General features: G+C 45.6%; 1 long non-coding RNA gene across 1 annotated transcript in view; it reads right to left on the bottom strand.

The window, feature by feature from the left end:
- Positions 1 to 5262: 5262 nt before the first annotated feature.
- Positions 5263 to 17220, bottom strand: part of LOC112610065 — a 97964-nt gene continuing 86006 nt past the window's right edge. The window contains exon 3 of the long non-coding RNA XR_003116273.1: positions 5263 to 5315. This is a non-coding gene — a long non-coding RNA (uncharacterized LOC112610065). The remainder of the gene's footprint in view (positions 5316 to 17220) is intronic.

Raw genomic sequence — 17220 nt, 5'->3', positions numbered from 1 at the left:
CCTCCTTTCTTCCGGGGAGGTGACCATTTTCAGATCTGTGGGTGGGGAGGAAAATCTTCTCTTCCAAAAATAATCTCTCTGCAGTAGGGTTTGAAGCTGGACCAAGCTGCTAGCGCTATTTTTACCCAGCTTGCAGTTCAGGGTGTAAATAGCAACTCTGGCTGTTTTTTCCCACAGCTGACAACAGAGTCAACCTCTTCGAGGCAGGAGCATTCTGGCATCTTGCACAGAGAAAACAGAACACAATTTGCCCTGGGGCCCAGTTGATGATTCCTGGACTGTGGGGTCGGTATCCAGGGCTGGCACCTCCACGATTCTGTTATCTTGGTCTCCACTATAAACACCAGGCCCCATGAGAGCTGCTGGGCTGAGGCTCATTTAAAGAAGCTTCCTGCGGAATGATGAGGGAAAAGGCAGGTCCGTAAATCCCCGCCTGCGCCCGCCGAGGGTTCCAAGAGCATGAGCAGCTCCAGGCTCCAGCTGGCTGTCCCCCTTGCCCTCCTTCTTGCATTAGCAGGCACTTCCTCTAAGACTGCTGCCCTGGGAGGGTTTCTTGCAAACCCACTAGTTCTGAAGAAAGACAGAGAAAACATCCACTTAAGGCTGCCCAGATGACAGCATGTCTCTAAAAATATTTAAGTCTCCTAGTTTTCGAGTGATCGAAGGCCCCACAGCCTGCAGCACTGGCGTCATTTAGAGGTCATGGGGAAAGGACTGGCTCCCTCCTTGCCCCCATTTAAGCAGAAGCTGCGAGAAAGCTCCCAAAGCCTTGGGTCATGTCTCTAACAGGCACGGGTGAGTGGGAAGTTCAGCCTCATAGAAGGCCCCTTGCTGGTGCGGTTCATGAGGACGATAAACTTGCAAAGCTGAGATGCGCCCATCACGGTGAGCAATTCTCTCTATTGCTTCTCTTCTGGGGAATGAACAGGCTTCATATGCTTTTCCCTGAGGCCAGGTTTCTTACCCAAACCTGTCCCTGGAGTCTTTGGTCTGAAATAAGAAAGGAGTTTTGAGTCAGCAGGAGAGCCACTCTTCACTGTGAATTACACAGCAACTCCTTGTGGAGCTGCCCGTACCCTTCCCCCGGGTACACATCAATCAATCGAAATATTTCTCAGATATCTACCCCATACCCAGAACTGGGCATTTAGGTACGTGGTTCGAGTTTCAGATTCTTCCAGCAGATGGTTTGTATGGGTAAGAAAAAGGATTGGAGGTCAGGTAGGCAGCAGAGCAATCCCCAACTCTGCCTTTTTAAAAGCAGTTTCAGTTGCGCATCCTTGGAATTGATTCTGGGCAGCTGTTAATTGCAAAACTGACTGCCAATTATCGATAGCTAAAGTGGCATTGGAGAGCTTCTCATGGTAAAAATAGGGGCAGGTAATAGATGAGAAAATAGCTTTACATTTGAGAAGAGAGGATGGGAACATATTGTCTCAATCTTGCTGTGTTCGAGGTTTCCTTTGTCAGCCTGGGTTCTCTCCCAGGGCTAGCCAGCAAAGTCTACTTAGTGACCTCCAGCAAATAGCCCACCAGCAAGCTACTTAAGATTAGAGCAAAACTTTGTCTTGGCAGCAAGAACAGAGGGGATCCTGCTGAGTTCAGGGCATCCTGGTTCTCACCGGGCTCAGTCACATTAAACAGCCAATACCAGTTTTAGGAAAACCCGTGTTGAATGTTAAATGTACTTTTGCCTCATTTGGGGGGTTATGATTGTCCAATTCAGCTGGTAGTTTGTGCACCAAACTTCAAATCGACAAACGATGGTTATTCAAGGAAGTTTCTTGAAGCCTAGATGGTACATGTTTACCTTAAAAAGCAAAACCAAAAAACAGAAACAGGAAAAAGTGCCCTGGTGAGTAAAACCAAAAGCATGTGGTAGACAGACACAATGCAGGCCTGAGTGTTTTGAACAATGCTCATGGCCCCAGCCTTGACACTGGGGAAACTGGGAACGTGGTCACAGACTTCCTATGTCAAGTGTTTCCCTGGATTTCCTGGAATCCAACTCGAAGTGCCACTTCCCCTGGTGCCACCAAAGAGTTAAGCTTTGGTTCTGTTCTCCCAGTGACTAAGAATGCTCTGTGTGGCTCTGAGATCATCCAGAAAGAAACTGACAGCCGGCGTGGGAAGTGTGTGAGCTTTCAGTGCTCTTGAAATGCCTTTGATGGGCATGGTGAGAGAGCAAAAGGCTTATTGCCACCTAGTGCCCCTGATTGTGTAATTTCGTCGTGAGTTCTTGTTTCTTCTTTTGAATTTTGCATAATTTCAAATGAAGATCTCCAACTCCTTGGGGAGCTTGATTCTGTGATGTGTGAGTTATTCTATGGAGCTATTCTATATTTTAGACAGCAAACATATCCCACCACTTGGAAATATCGCCCATTTTGATTGAAAACAAAGTAGAATCAATTGACCTGACCAAATCACACGTGGTGTGTGTGAGGGAGGGAGACTGGGTCTTCCCACTCCTGATGTTTTCTTTCTTCTGAAAGGAGTCCAAACAATCCTGGCTTCCCTCCGCCTGCCCCTCTTCCCTGAGAAGGAGGAGTGGTTTAATATGACTGGTGAGTTTGGAAGGAGGAACTGTGCCTTATATCATCCTCTCTTCTTTTCTTCTTGGGAGCAAGCTTCGCTCCCGCGGGGTGGGAAGAGGAGGCCCGTTCCAGCTCAGCTGCCTGTCATCAAGCCGCCAAGTCTGCCTAATTCTGAAGTTGAGTATCGGGAAGCTCGTTTGTCTGATGATATAAGCCACGTTCTCTAATATCAGCTTTATCAGTAGAAAAGGTTATTTTTGGTCCTCGTCTAGCTTGCTGCTATCTTCTGATTCAATTCAAAATTCACAGAGAAGGGAGCAGACTGCTATTTTGGGGCCTCCTCAAAGACCCCAACGTATTTACTGGAAGATTTCCTGTGATTAGGAAAATGCCAGTGCTGGGGTAAGGTCCGACTTCTAGATCCACGTCGTCACTTTCTTACAGAACACCAGATTCCTTAGCTGTCAGCTGAGTAAAGAGAGTTCATGGGTGTTCCTTGCAGCTAAAATGCATCCATTCAAAAGTTATTTATTGAATCCTTACTATGTGCCAGGGAACACATAGGTGATCAAGAGAAACACAGTCTTGGGCCGGGCGCGGTGGCTCACGCCTGTAATCCCAGCACTTTGGGAGGCCGAGCTGGTTGGTCACTTGAGGTCAGGAGTTTGAGACCAGCCTGGCCAACATAGTGAAACCCCATCTCTACCAAAAATACAAAATATCAGCTGGGCGGGGTGGCAGATACCTGTGGTCCCAGCTACTCGGGAGGCGGAGGAACAAGAATCACTTGAACCCAGGAGGTGGAGGTTGCAGTGAGCCGAGATCACACCACTGCACTCCAGCCTGGGCGACAGTAGTGAAACTGTTTCAAAGCAACAAAAAAAAAAAAAAAAAAAGAGAAAGAAAGAAAAAAGAGAGGGAGACACACTCTCTGCTGTCACACAGTTTATAATTTAACTAGGGTGTATCAATTTAAAAGTTTAATGTTTCAAGTGAAAGAAAACAACCTCAAATAGGCTTGAGTAATACAGGAATTTATTGTCTCACTGGAGATCCAGGCACAATTTGATCCAAGATTCAAACGGCATGGATCCATTTCTTGGCTCTGCTTCCTCTGAGTTGGATTCATTCTTTAGCCACCACATGTTGGAACCCCTCTCTCCTGGCAGCTTCAAGCTTTCCACAACGGCTGCAGCAGATCTAAGACATACCATTTACCAGGCTGACAAGAGTCCAAGTTCCAGCAATCCCTGGGGGTCCATCCTGAGAAGGCCATCTCAGGTTATAGACCAGCGTAAATCAGGAGCTCACAGGACAGAAGACGCTGATTGGCTCACACCCAGTGGGGCCCACCCCCTGATATGGGAGACTTGGGCTCTTTCCAATTCCAAAAATTTGGGCACCTATTTGGAAGGGAGAAAGGGCCACAACCGATAACTGTTTATGATAGAAGGAAAAACAATAAATAAACTTATACTTCTGCTCTGAGGGAATCATTCAGCCTGCAGAAAATGGAGACATCTCATTACTACCTGGAGAGTGAAACACAGGCCTGGGGATCCGGAGATGTATTTGGATTCCAAATTCTGTGTGGGTCCCTATACACAGCTGACCCTTGGGGACATTGTAGAGGTTGATACATGGTAGACTTTGCTCCTTGATCTGTCCCTTCAGTAGTTACCCTTAGGTTGTATTCTGCTGTGTGATCGCTTTTCCCTTACTTACATATTTATTCGTTTGAGATGGAGTCTCACTCTGTCACCCAGGCTAAAGGGCAATAGTGCAATCTCGGCTCACTGCCACCTCTGCCTCCTGGGTTCAAATGATTCTCCTGCCTCAGCCTCCCGAGTAGCTGGGATTACAGGTGCATGCCACCATACCTGGCTAATTTTTGTATTTTTGGTAGAGATGGGGTTTCACCATGTTGGCCAGGCTGGTCTCGAACTCCTGGCCTCAAGTGATCTGCCCGCCTCGGCCTCCCAAAGGGCTGGGATTACAGGCATGAGCCACCACAGAGGATAGTATGTGCCTGAGAGAGATGCTAAAAGGATGACTGAGATGATATTCACAAAGTACGTGGTGCAAGTCACCAAATAAACCTAAGCTGTCTGTTGGCGTGTGTTCATTATTCTTTCAGATTTAAGGACATTCAGCTGATGGTTTAGGGACTAAACATTAACCACAGCGGGACAAGTCAACACAGCATGAGCTGTGAGCCATGAAGATGCACAGGCCTTCGGTGTTCTGAGTTCCACAGACCTGTGTGAAAAACATATAACCAAAATAGATTGAAAATGGACAGAAATGCCGTCAAACATGCAGGGTAGAGAGAGTGCTCCAGTTAAGACCTCGGCCAGTTTTGTTTTGTTTTTTTTCGAGACAGAGTCTTGCCCTGCTGCCCAGGCTGGAGTCCAATGGCATGATCTCGGCTCACTGCAACCTCCTCCTCCTGGGTTCAAGCAATTCTTGTGCCTCAGCCTCCTGAGTAGCTGGGATTACAGACACACGCCACCACGCCTGGCTAAGTTTTTGTATTTTTAGTAGAGATGGAGTTTCACCATGTTGGCCATGCTGGTCTTGAACTCCTGACCTTGTGATCTGCCCACCTTGGCATCCCAAAATGCTGGAATTACAGGCGTGAGCCACCACACCCGGCCCTTGGCCAGTTCTTAAGAGGCATGAGTACTTGCTAAGCAAGTTGAAGTGCCAGTGGTGCCTGAGCAATCCTTTATTTCTTCATTCAGCAAACATTTTTTGGGGTATCTTCTATACAAGAAGCTATAATAAAAACAGACAATCAGTTATGAGGCAGGCACTTAAATCCTTCTTAGAGGCCGGGCACGGTGGCTCAAGCCTGTAATCCCAGCACTTTGGGAGGCCGAGGCAGTCGGATCACGAGGTCAGGAGATCGAGACCATCCTGGCTAACAGGGTGAAACCCTGTCTCTACTAAAAATGCAAAAAATTAGCCGGGTGTGGTGGTGTGCGCCTATAGTCCCAGCTACTTGGGAGGCTGAAGCAGGAGAATGGCATGAACCTGGGAGGTGGAGCTTGCAGTGAGCCGAGATGGCGCCACTGCACTCCAGCCTGGGTGACTGAGTGAGACTCCATCTCAAAAAAAAAAAAAAAATCCTTCTTAGAATAAAGAAGGGACCTCCCTTTATAAATAGGTAAATTATTATAAAAGTTATATGCAAAGCTAAAATGAACTAAAGATCTATTATACAAGAGACAGAAAAGAGAAAACTAGTTTCAGTATTTGGGTGGAGGCTGGAGAAGAAGTGGGCTATACCTGGGATGGAATGAACCGACTTTGTGTTAAGTCATAAACAAAGATATAGGGGTAAATGGAGAGATGGCAATCAATTATATGAAATCTTGTTTGGTTGCTGAAAGAAATGTGACCCAGTCCTCTGAATGCCCTACAGCAGCAGTTTATGTGCAACTTGCCTACTGCTCTTATTCTAACTTGTATCACAGTGGGTTATTTATTCATTCAATTATTTGGTTACTCATTGAACATTGATGCAAGGCTTGATATGTGCTAAGTATTGTGCCAAGGGCCAGTATACAAAATAGAGTGAGACATGGTTTCTGTAGCTCAGTCTAGGAGGGTAGGAGGCATATAAAACATAATTATAGCCTGAGCACAGTGGCTTCTACACTTTGGGAGGTCGAGGTGGGAGGATTACTTGAGGACAGGAGTTGGAAATTGTGGTACTCTATGATTGTGCCATTGCATTCTAGCCTGAGTGACACAATAAGACCTTGTCTCTAAAAGAAAAAATACATATAATCTAACATGAGAGGTGCTATAATAGAAATACGCCCTGAGTGCTTGGAGGTGAAGTCTTCCCAAAGGAAGTGATATTTGAGTGGATCTTGACAATAACAGGAGTTTCCTAGGCTGAATTTCCAAAGTAGCTGGAAAGCCCCTGAAAGAGGAGCCAGAATGGTGTGTGAGGAAATGCTGAGTGGTTTGGTATATGGGGATCTTTGGGTATGTAGGGAGAGTGTCAGCAGAGGAGGCTGAAAACGTAAGTGGGCTAAAAGGTAAGTCACATAGAGCTTCACAGATCTTGCTATGGGCTTTGAACTGTGTTGACAAAAGGATTTGTTGAAGAATTTTAGGTAAATGATTGGCAAGATCAAATCTGGGCTTTAGAAAGACGTTCTGGCAGCAGTCTGAAGGAAGAGTAGTAGTGGGGAAGGACTGGAGGCCAAGAAATCAACAGGGAGGCTATTTCACTAATCTAGGTGAAAAGTGGTAACATCTTGATGATTGAAAAAGAGGGAACAGAATGGGTTCAAGGAAGAACTGAGAGATTAAATCAACAAGGCTTGGTTATTGGTTGGAAGGAAGATGATGTAGGGAAAGAAGGCATTAAGAATGACTTGGGGCTGGGTGTGGCAGCTCACGCCTGTAATCCCAACACTTTCGGAGGCTGAGGTGGGCGGGTCCTTTGATCCCAGGAATCAAGGCCAACCTGGGAACCATGACTGAAACCTCATTTCTACAAAAAAAAAAAAAAAGCAAAAAATTAGCCAGGCTTGGTGGCACATGCCTGGAGTCCCAGATACACAGGAGGCTGAGGTGGGAGGATCACCTGAGCCCAGGAGGTTGATGCTGTGGTGCACAATGATTGAGCCACTGCACTCCAGCCTGGGTGGCAGAGTGAGACCCTGTCTCAAATAAATAAATAAAAGAATGACTTAGAAGCCAGTAGCCCATGCAGCTGAGGAAACAAAGGTGTCATTAACCACAGTAGGGTATAGAAGAACAGGAGGAAAGATAAAGACAGGATAACGACATGCTGTGTTTAAGATGCCCGCACAACATTCAAGTGGACAAGCCCCACTGGCAGTTGGAAATCTCTGTCTAGAGTTAATGAGATAGCTGGAGGCTAGAGACTGAGCTGGGAATAAATAGGTGCCAAGGCTACGGACATAAAGGGCATATACCCACCAAGTACAGCTGGAAAGTGAGAAGATAAGAGACACCAGCACAGACCCTACAGAGCACTAATATAAATGGATTGATCAAAGGGGAGCCAGAAAAGGAAAGTAAAAAGAGGTGTCCAGAGAACAGCCAGGAGAACTGGCAGAGACCAACATCTTAGAAGGCACAGGAGACAAGAGAAGGAGGAGGCAGTCAAGTAGGTCAGAGCTGCTGAGAATTCTAGTGTAGCATTTGTGACATTTCCCCATTAAAGAGCAAAGCCTGTGACAGTAGGAACTCCTGGCACAGTACTTTGTATAAAGCAGGCAGTATCTGTGCCATGATCTATAGATAGACATATAGATGTACCAATTTGGAGACTGCTAGTAACTGCTAGATGCCCAGAGACCTCAAATCTGGAAACATCGCAATTTTAAAGTGTTATTTTAGGGTCAAATTAGCAATAAAAACCATACAATATTAAAAGAGATTCTACCTTTCCTCAAATTCCATTAAAAATTACTACTACCGCCTTGAGTATTTCTTTATATTTGGTCTTCAGGAGAAGATACATGGTCAGCAATATAAAATGAGGAAGCTGGGGTAATATAATTTATCAGAACAGAGGAGTTCAGTTGCAGTTGCTGGAACACAGAAATTGGTGTCAATGTGTTTGGCCTTTACGAAAGTCTTTCTGAGGGCAACATCATGGTATTTTAGGAACTAAGCAATTTCTTCCTCCTCTTCCTCCCCCTCCCCCTTCCCCTCCTCCTTCCCCCTTTCCTCCTCCTCCTCCTTCTTCTTCCTCCTCCTCCTCCTCCTCTTTCTTATTCCTCATTCTGTTGCCCAGGCTGGAGTGCAGTGACTGTGGCTCACTGCAACCTCTGCCTCCCAGGTTCAAGCAATTCTCATGCCTTAGCCTCCCGAGTAGCTGGGACTAGAGGCACATGCCACCACGCCCAGATAATTTTTTGTATTTTTTTTTTTTTTTGAGACAGAGTCTCGCTCTGTCGCCCAGGCTGGAGTGCAGGGGCCGGATCTCGGCTCACTGTAAGCTCCGCCTCCCGGGTTTATGCCATTCTCCTGCCTCAGCCTCCCGAGTAGCTGGGACTACAGGCGCCCGCCACCTCGCCCGGCTAGTTTTTTGTATTTTTTAGTAGACACAGGGTTTCACCGTGTTAGCCAGGATGGTCTCGATCTCCTGACCTCGTGATCCGCCCGTCTCGGCCTCCCAAAGTGCTGGGATTACAGGCTTGAGCCACCGCGCCCGGCCAATTTTCTGTATTTTTAGTAGACACGGGTTTTTGCTATGTTGGCCAGGCTAGTCTCGAACTCCTGACCTCAAGTGATTCATCTGCCTCGGCCCCCCAAAGTGCTGGGATTACAGGCGTAAGCCACTGCACCCAGCCAGCAATGTCTTCTTCAAATGTCATACAATGTTATAGTTCTTTTTCATTTGCCCATTCTTTCAGTATTGAGCACCTCATATGTTCGAGACACTGTGCTAGGGGCAAAAGACATCTTTCCATCCCTCAAGGAGCTCACAGTTCAGTGGGGGACATAGACAGGGGAATACAATGGAAATGTATTGAGAAGTGCTGTGCCAGAGGTAAGCACAGTGTGCAAATGAAGACAGCGAAAGACAACCTAACTCAGAGGGCAGCAAACGAGGGCAGTGGTGTCAAGTCTTTCCAGAAGAGACAATGCCTGCCAGGTGTTACAGGAGGGACAAGCTTCCAGATCAAAGAGACAACAACTGTGAGAAAAAAAAAAAAAATTCAATATGACTGAACACAGAGTACAAGGAGGGGAAGAGTGAGAGATGAGTCGGGTGGGCAGGTACCTCATCAGACCCCAGAAGCCCTTCTAAGGATTCGGAGCTTGAGCCTAAAAGCAATGAGGAGATGCTGAATGATTATGTTAGAGGACTTCAAAGGAAGTCCTTTGCTTCTCATATTTTTCTTATTTCCCATTCTCTCTCTCTCTCTCTTTCTTTCTTTTCTTCCCTTCCTTCGTTCCTTCCCTTCTTCTTCTTTTCTTTCTTTCTTTCTCTTTCTTTCTTTCTTTCTTTCTTTCTTTCTTTCTTTCTTTCTTTCTTTCTTTCTTTCTTTCTTTCTTTCTCTCTCTCTTTCTCTCTTTCTCTCTTTCTCTCTTTCTCTCTTTCTCTCTTTTGAAATTGCAGCTGATCTGGTCTATACCTAAAGAGAATAAGTGCAAGGGATTTATTTACAGTATGTCCATGGTTTGGTGGAGAAAAAGATGGAGCTGATCCCTGAAACCTGACTTTTCATGGCAGTAAGTAACAAAACGAGAGGATCCCAGGAATAATTCCTATCTCCCACAGACTTTTCTTCCGTCTGAATCTGGAGATGCCTGTGTTCGATTTTAATGAGGAGGCTGTCACCTCCAAGATGTGGACAGGAACCTTTTTTTTCTGGCCAAACAAGCAAAGAAAGGAATCTTAATTACAAAGAGGTCTACACTCTTGCTGCTTGAAACTGGGTCCCTGGACCAGTAGAATCAGCATCCCCTGGGAACTGGTTGTACAGACAGAAATCTGAAGCTCCACCCCAAACATACTGAATCCAAAACTGCGTTTTAAACAAGATGCCTGGGTGATTCCATGCACATTCAAGTTTGAAAAGCCCTGATCTACAAGATAGGAAAACTGCCTAGTTGGTAAAACTTAGGGCACTGTGTTGCAGTCTGTGTTTTGTTTTGCATGACTGATTGATGAGTAATCAGTTTGTCAGCCTCTATGATTACTAATATATGTCCAAAAGCAAACTCAACCAGAGGCTAAACCCTTTCTACTCTACTGTACATTTCTAAGAAATCTCCACAGAGCCCACGATGTTGTGATCCATTTAAATACAAGACTTGCTCTCTGGCTGATGAATAAAAGAATCATTCTTTTTTTTTTTTTAATGTACATAACGTAAATTTACCATTTTAACCATTTTTAAGTGTACCGTTCAGTGGCATTAAAGACATTCACACTGTTGTGCATCCATCACTACATCATCTCTAGTGTTTTCATCTTCTCAAACGGAAACTCTGTACATGTTAAACAATAACTCCCCATTACCCCCTCCCTCCAGCCTCTGGCAACCACCATTCTACTTTTTTTTTTTTTGAGACGGAGTCTCGCTCTGTCTCCCAGGCTGGAGTGCAGTGGCACGATCTCAGCTCACTGCAAGCTCTGCCTCCCGGGTTCACGCCATTCTCCTGCCTCAGCCTCCAGAGTAGCTGGGACTACAGGCGCCCACCACCACGCCTGGCTAATTTTTTGTGTGTTTTTAGTAGAGACGGGGTTTCACCGTGTTAGCCAGGATGGTCTTGATCTCCTCACCTCGTGATCCGCCTGCCTTAGCCTCTCAAAGTGCTGGGGTTACAGGCATGAGCCATCGTGCCTGGCCCACCATTGTACTTTCTGTCTCTATGAACTTGACTACTCTAGGTACTGCATCGAAGTGGAATCATACTGTACTTGCTTTTCTGTGACTATGTTATTTCACTTAGCATAAGGTTGTCAAGTTTCATTCATGTTGTAGCATATGTTGAAATTTCTTTCCTTTTGAAGTTGAATATTTTGCTGTATGTATCTACCATATTTTGTTTACCATTCATGGACACTTGATTGGCTCCCACCTTTTGGCTTTTGTGAATAATGCTGCTACAAACATGAGTGTAGAAATCTTCATTTATGCCAGCATGCAGGTCCCCTCTTCTAGCTTACCAACGTTATTTTCTAGAGAGATGCCACAACAAACATAAATTCACAGTTAATGGATGCTCTCAGTGGATTTTCTCTGTCTCTGTCTGTCTCTCTCTCTCTCTCTCCATATATATATATATATATGCTGCTTTTTTTTTTTTTTTTTAAGCAGAGACAGGGTTTTACCATGTTGCCCAAGCTGGTCTCAAAGTCCTGAGCTCAAGCGATCCACCCACCTCGGCCTCCCAAAGTTCTGGGATTATGGGCATGAACCTCAATGGATTTTCTTTAATATATCAAGTCTCTAGTTGACTCCTTATGAAGAAAAGATAATTCGCTGTTGTTGGGAGCAAAATGTCTGTTGCAGTTAGTCTCTGTCCGGGAGTCGTGCCCTCCTGAATATAAACTCAGGGCCAGAGCCAAGACTTTAATTTGTGAAGCACAAGTATTGATTTGGTGACACCATTGTCTTCCCCTGATGCTATTCCTATCAACCCAAATTATCTGCGTGAACACAGGAACCATTTTCTTCCGGGTGTGCTGGGCAGCTGGTGACAAGCTGCTTGCCGATAGGCCCTGACAGAGATGAACACTTGGCTGCTGTTGGGCAGTCAACACTATCCTTGCCAAGGCGTTGCTGGGCAAAGGAATCTACAGCCCTGAAGCCGATGAGCATACACCACCCCAACAGACCCAGTGCTCCACGCTGATTTCAGCAACCCACAGCAAGGCTCAGACAAGGGAAGAGGCTCTCAGCTTATGGGTGAACTATTCCTTTTGTTTTGTTTTGAGACAGGGGTTTGCTCTGTCATCCAGGTAGCATGATCTTGGCTCACTGCATCACTGCAGCCTGTCTTCTGGGCCCAAGCAATCCTCCTGCCTCAGCCTACGAAGTAGCTAGGACCACAGGCGTGTGCCAACATGCCTGGCTAATTAACAAAATTGCAGAGACAGGGTCTCCCTGTGTCAAGGTTGGTGTTGAACTGGGCTCATGCAATTCTCTTGCCTCAGCCTGCAGAGGTGCTGGGATTACAGGCAAGAGCCACCATACCCAGCCTGGATAAACTCTTCTAAAGAACTGTATAAAGGGTGTTATGTCCTCCCAAATGATCCCGAGTCTCATTTCCTGGTGTTGCTTCAGGAAGCTGTGGGGTCAGCTCCCCTTGTGTGCTTCCCCTCAGGCGCCCAGGGGGCTGCTCTGACAGTCTTCACTTCATCCCACTGTTTCACCTCCGGGACAACTCTTTAGGTTGCCACATATGTGCAAGGATGAGGAGGATACAATCACACCACCTCATTTGGAAAATACGTGCTGAGACTCTTGATTTCATCTTCTGTGTAATGACATTTACTTTGCAAACGAAATCTGGATGTTAAGACAGGGGAACAACCGCAAGTTCCCCATTTTCATGTTAACTCCTGGCCCTCGAGGATGATTAACTTTAGAAACTGAAAACGCATGTGGGCTAATCGTTTATGAGATCTGATTAAGAGCTTTACAGAGAAGATTTGCACCACTGTTAAGAAAGGCTCTAGCAATTCAGGAGAATGCACATGTAAGGGATTTCCTTCCACCGGATTAGAAAGAAGAGCTAGAAAACACAGCTGAAGACACAAGAGAGGAAGAGGTGAAGACCTGCCTGTACGAATCCAAAGAAAAAAGTCTGTATGTGGGTGAACACATCTGAAGAAGTCCCATGAGAACCACTGACTAAAATGTAACATGTGACGAAATAACATGTGTGTGCAGCCCCATTAATGTGTGACATGTGTGTAGCTGCAAGGATGTAATGAAAGTCTGGGAACATGCATAAAAGAATTAAGTATTTGTAGGCCACTGTCTAGAATTTACAATTTGCCTCCTCCCAGATTTGTCCTGATCTGTCCACTTGCAATGCCCTTCTCTGTCCTTTCCATCTCCATTAATACATGCTTATCACCTTATTCAAGAGCCAAGGAAAATCTCACCACCTGCAGGAAGACTGCCCAGACTGACCCCTCTTAACTATAATCAGTCTTTTTTTTTTTTCCTTTTTTGAGACAGAGTCTCATTCTGTCATCCAGGCAGAATGCACTGGAGTGCACTGGTCCTATCTGGGCTCACTGCAACCTTCGCCTCCTGGGTTCAAGCGATTCTCCTGCCTCAGCCTCCTGAGTAGCTGAGATTACAGGTGTACGCCAGCACGCCTGGCTAATTCTTGTATTTTTAGTAGAGATGGGGTTTCACCATGTTAATCAGGCTGGTCTCAAACTCCTGGCCTCAAGTGATCTGCCTGCCTCCGCCTCCCAAAGTGCTGGGATTACAGGCGTGAGTCACCGCACCAGGCCTCTTAACTGTAATCATTCTTTTGCACCCTCTCCAAATGTGTGTGTCCTACATGTCCTAGGGGAGCCCACACGGCATTAATGACATCCTTCTTTTTTTTCTTTTTTCTTTGTGTGTGTGTGTTTGTGTGTGTTTAGTAGAGACGGGGTTTCACCGTGTTAGCTGGGATGGTCTCGATCTCCTGCCCTCGTGATCCACCCGCCTTGGCCTCCCAAAAGTGCTGGGATTACAGGCGTGAGCCACCTAATGATCATTTTCATGCCACTTTCCATATGTGTGGTTTGTGTTCCTAAACCAGTCTACGAGCTCCTTAAGGTGGGGACTGTTTGGGAGGAGAAAGGGTATGGTTTGTTTGGTTGCTGTTGTTCTTGGCCTTTTCTCTTGGATATCCTAAAGCACTGCTGCTTAAACTTTAACAAGCACGTTAAATGCTTATTACTGTTATATGTTATATGCTTATTAATGTTAACTGTTACATGTTTATTAATGTTAAACGCTTCTTATTGAAATTCAGAGTTGATTTAGTAGGAATGGGTTGGACCTGAGATCCTGCATTTCCTTATCTTTCTTTCTTTGTTTCTTCTCTCTCTTTCTTTCTTCCTTTTCTTTCCTTCCTTCCTTCATTTTCTTTCTTTCTTTCCTTTTTTTTTTTTCTAAATGGAGTTTTGCTCTGCTGCCCAGGCTGGAGTGCAGTGGTGCAGTCACAGCTGCAACCACGAACTCCTGGGCTCACGCAACCCTTCCACATCAGCTTCTCAAAGGAGCTGAGACTACAGGCGTGTATCACCATGCCTGGCTAGATTCTGCATTGCCAACCTCAGTGTGGCTGTTGGTTGGAGGACCACACTTTTGAGTGGCAAGGCTTTGTAACTCCCAGAATAGTGCTTCAACATAAGCAAGCAAGACTTTCGGTAGTATTCTAGGAAAATTAAAATTCCCTTCTGAGGCCCAAGCCCTTCAAGCAAATTCTACCTTGCAATAAGGCATTTCCTCTTTGATCACTAGACTGCCCCCTAAATTAACTGAAGCCTGAGGACATGCTTTTGTTATAGTGCAGTTGTTTGAATTCGCATTTAAATCTAGGAATACAAATAGTTTTACTAATGTAATTTGAGAAGATTGGTGAGTTATTTTGGGTATGCATGGCCTAGCCCTGCAATGCTAGGATTCTCTTGATAAATGCCACAATTACACCAGCTGATCCCATAAAAAGGGAAAACAGTCTAGCCTTCATAGAGTGCTGACAGCTGTAACACCCTCTTCTGGACCAGGGGCCTTAGCTTTTCCCCCAGGTGGGTTAGGTAGCTGGAAGCACACATGAAGCTTTTATTTTCCTGTGCCTGGTAAGCCTCTGTTTCCTGTGGAAAGTCCCACTTCATCAGAGGCAAAGAATTCCCTCTTAGTTTCACCTCTGAAGCTAGGAAAATTAGTCTTGAACCATACTAAATGACTTCAATAAATGTTTTTCTATTTTCTTTTTAAATAGAGATAGGGTCTCACTATGTTACCCAGGCTTGTCTCAAACACCTGGGCTCAAGTGATCCTCCCACCTCAGCCTCCTGAAGTGTTGGAATTACAGGCATGATCCTAGCCAATAAATGATTTTTAACTGGGAGGGACAGACCAGAAGGATAAGCCGGCACTAATGAAACCAGAAAGACACTTGGCTGGACTTCTAGCATGACACTAACAAGAGGAAAGTCAAGGCCAGGTGCCATGGCTCACACCTGTAATCCTAACACCTTGGAAGCTGAGCTGGGAAGATCGCTTGAGGCCAGGAGTTTGAGACCAGCCTGAGCAACATGGCAAGACCGCCCCCCCCATCTCTACAAAAAAATTTAAAAAATAGCTGGGCCTGGTGGTGCACGCCTGTGGTCCCAGCTACTCAGGAGGCTGAGGTTCTTGGGCCTGGGAGTTGAAGGCTGTAGTGAGCTATGATTGCCTCACTGCACCCCAGCCTGGGTGACAGAGGAAAACCTTGTCTCACAAAAAAATAAAAAATAAAAAATAAAAAGGAGAGTCAGATCTCTCAGGACCTTGGTTTACTTATCTGTTAAATGAAGGTATTGGGCTGGAAGATTCCTAGCAGCCCCAACAGGTTAACTAACAGCCAACTTATCAGGAGAAAGGCCAAGAGACAAGAATTCCACCGCTGGCTACTTGACAGCACAATGTGACTGGAGTCTCTTGGCTGACTTGTATTATCCCATTGGTCTCAGCCCAAATGCTTGCCCGGATATGGTACTAAGTTCTCCCTTCCTAGAAAATTTGGTGCCTCACATCCGCCTGCCTGTTGCAGAAAGACCTGAAAAGACACGCCCTGTGCTGCCACCTAGTGGTTCCTCTTCTATCAAGGCAGGGTAGACTCTTCCTTTCTCTTCTCCATCCACCAGCTAACAGGAGAGACTAAAAATAATGCATTTCCAGGTGCCACCGCTTTAAGGGAATCAGGGACTATGACTAAGAACTACAAGGTCTTCTAAACTTTATAATTTCCTCTGTACTGTTATTTCCTGTCTGTTTCGCTGCAGCGATTAGCAGTAAAACTCTAAAAACAAAAATGACCAAGGTTGTTTTTAAGGTCAGCAAGGAAGCAGGGAACTGGAGAGAGGCAGTACCCCAGGGTTTGAGGTAAACAACACCAGGAGATGGAGTGGGTGGAAGGAGCTGGATAACGGAAAGGCAAGAGGGTGAAGTCCTCAGGCTTGTTTGAAAAAGGAAAGAGGGGGTGGGAGGATGAAGTTGCCTTTTAGCTGGAATGAAAGTCATCATCTTAATAGCATTGTCATTCTTTCCTGTTTTGTCTTTAGACGGACAAATCTGTTTTCAAGTCTGGAAAATGAAGCAAATGTATGGTTTTCAGCTACTGTTGCAGTTCAGGGGCCTTTGTAGCAAATGATACTCCCCTAGATTAAGGATCCGAAATATAAATGTCTATAGAAAGGCCACACAGATATGGTACCTGGATGGAAGCAGCCAGAGGTAAGGCTGCTGGGAGTGGTGGGGACTGTGGTAAACAGGAGAGTACTCACTCCATCTAAGGAAGCAGAAGCAACCAGGCCCAGGTGATTATGGGCCTAACCAAACCGTGTACCCACATTGCTAGATCTTTCAAATTTTCAGGAGAAGCGGGAAACTTGGATTATTATGTGAAGTCACTTTATTTTTAAATGTTGGCAGCTAATGTTGCTTAAAAACAAACAACAGTACTCTGTGAGCCAAATAAAACATATCAATGAGACATATTTAGCTCAAAGGCCAACTCTTTGAAAACTTGAATACACAGGATTTTGCAATCTGGAATGCTAAAGCACTAACACGATTTTTTCAAGGCATGTGGTCTTCTTCTAAATAACAAATGACAAGGAAACGAGCAAATGCCAGGTAAATTGGGGAACTGTAAAATGCTTTGTGTTATGATTTGTTAAAATTGACTATCGTGCCTAGAAATGTATATAAAGAGGCCGGGCGCGGTGGCTCAAGCCTGTAATCCCAGCACTTTGGGAGGCCGAGACGGGCGGATCACGAGGTCAGGGGATCGAGACCATCCTGGCTAACATGGTGAAACCCCCTCTCTACTAAAAAATACAAAAAAAAAAAAAAACTAGCCGGGCGAGGTGGTGGGCGCCTGTAGTCCCAGCTACTCGGGAGGCTGAGGCAGGAGAATGGCGTAAACCCGGGAGGCGGAGCTTGCAGTGAGC

The sequence above is a fragment of the Theropithecus gelada genome, chromosome 16 (genome assembly GCF_003255815.1).
Source record: "Theropithecus gelada isolate Dixy chromosome 16, Tgel_1.0, whole genome shotgun sequence".
NCBI classification, from domain to species: domain Eukaryota; kingdom Metazoa; phylum Chordata; class Mammalia; order Primates; family Cercopithecidae; genus Theropithecus; species Theropithecus gelada.
The sequence above is the reverse complement of the archived record's forward strand: the minus strand, read 5'-3'. Positions and strand labels throughout refer to the sequence as shown.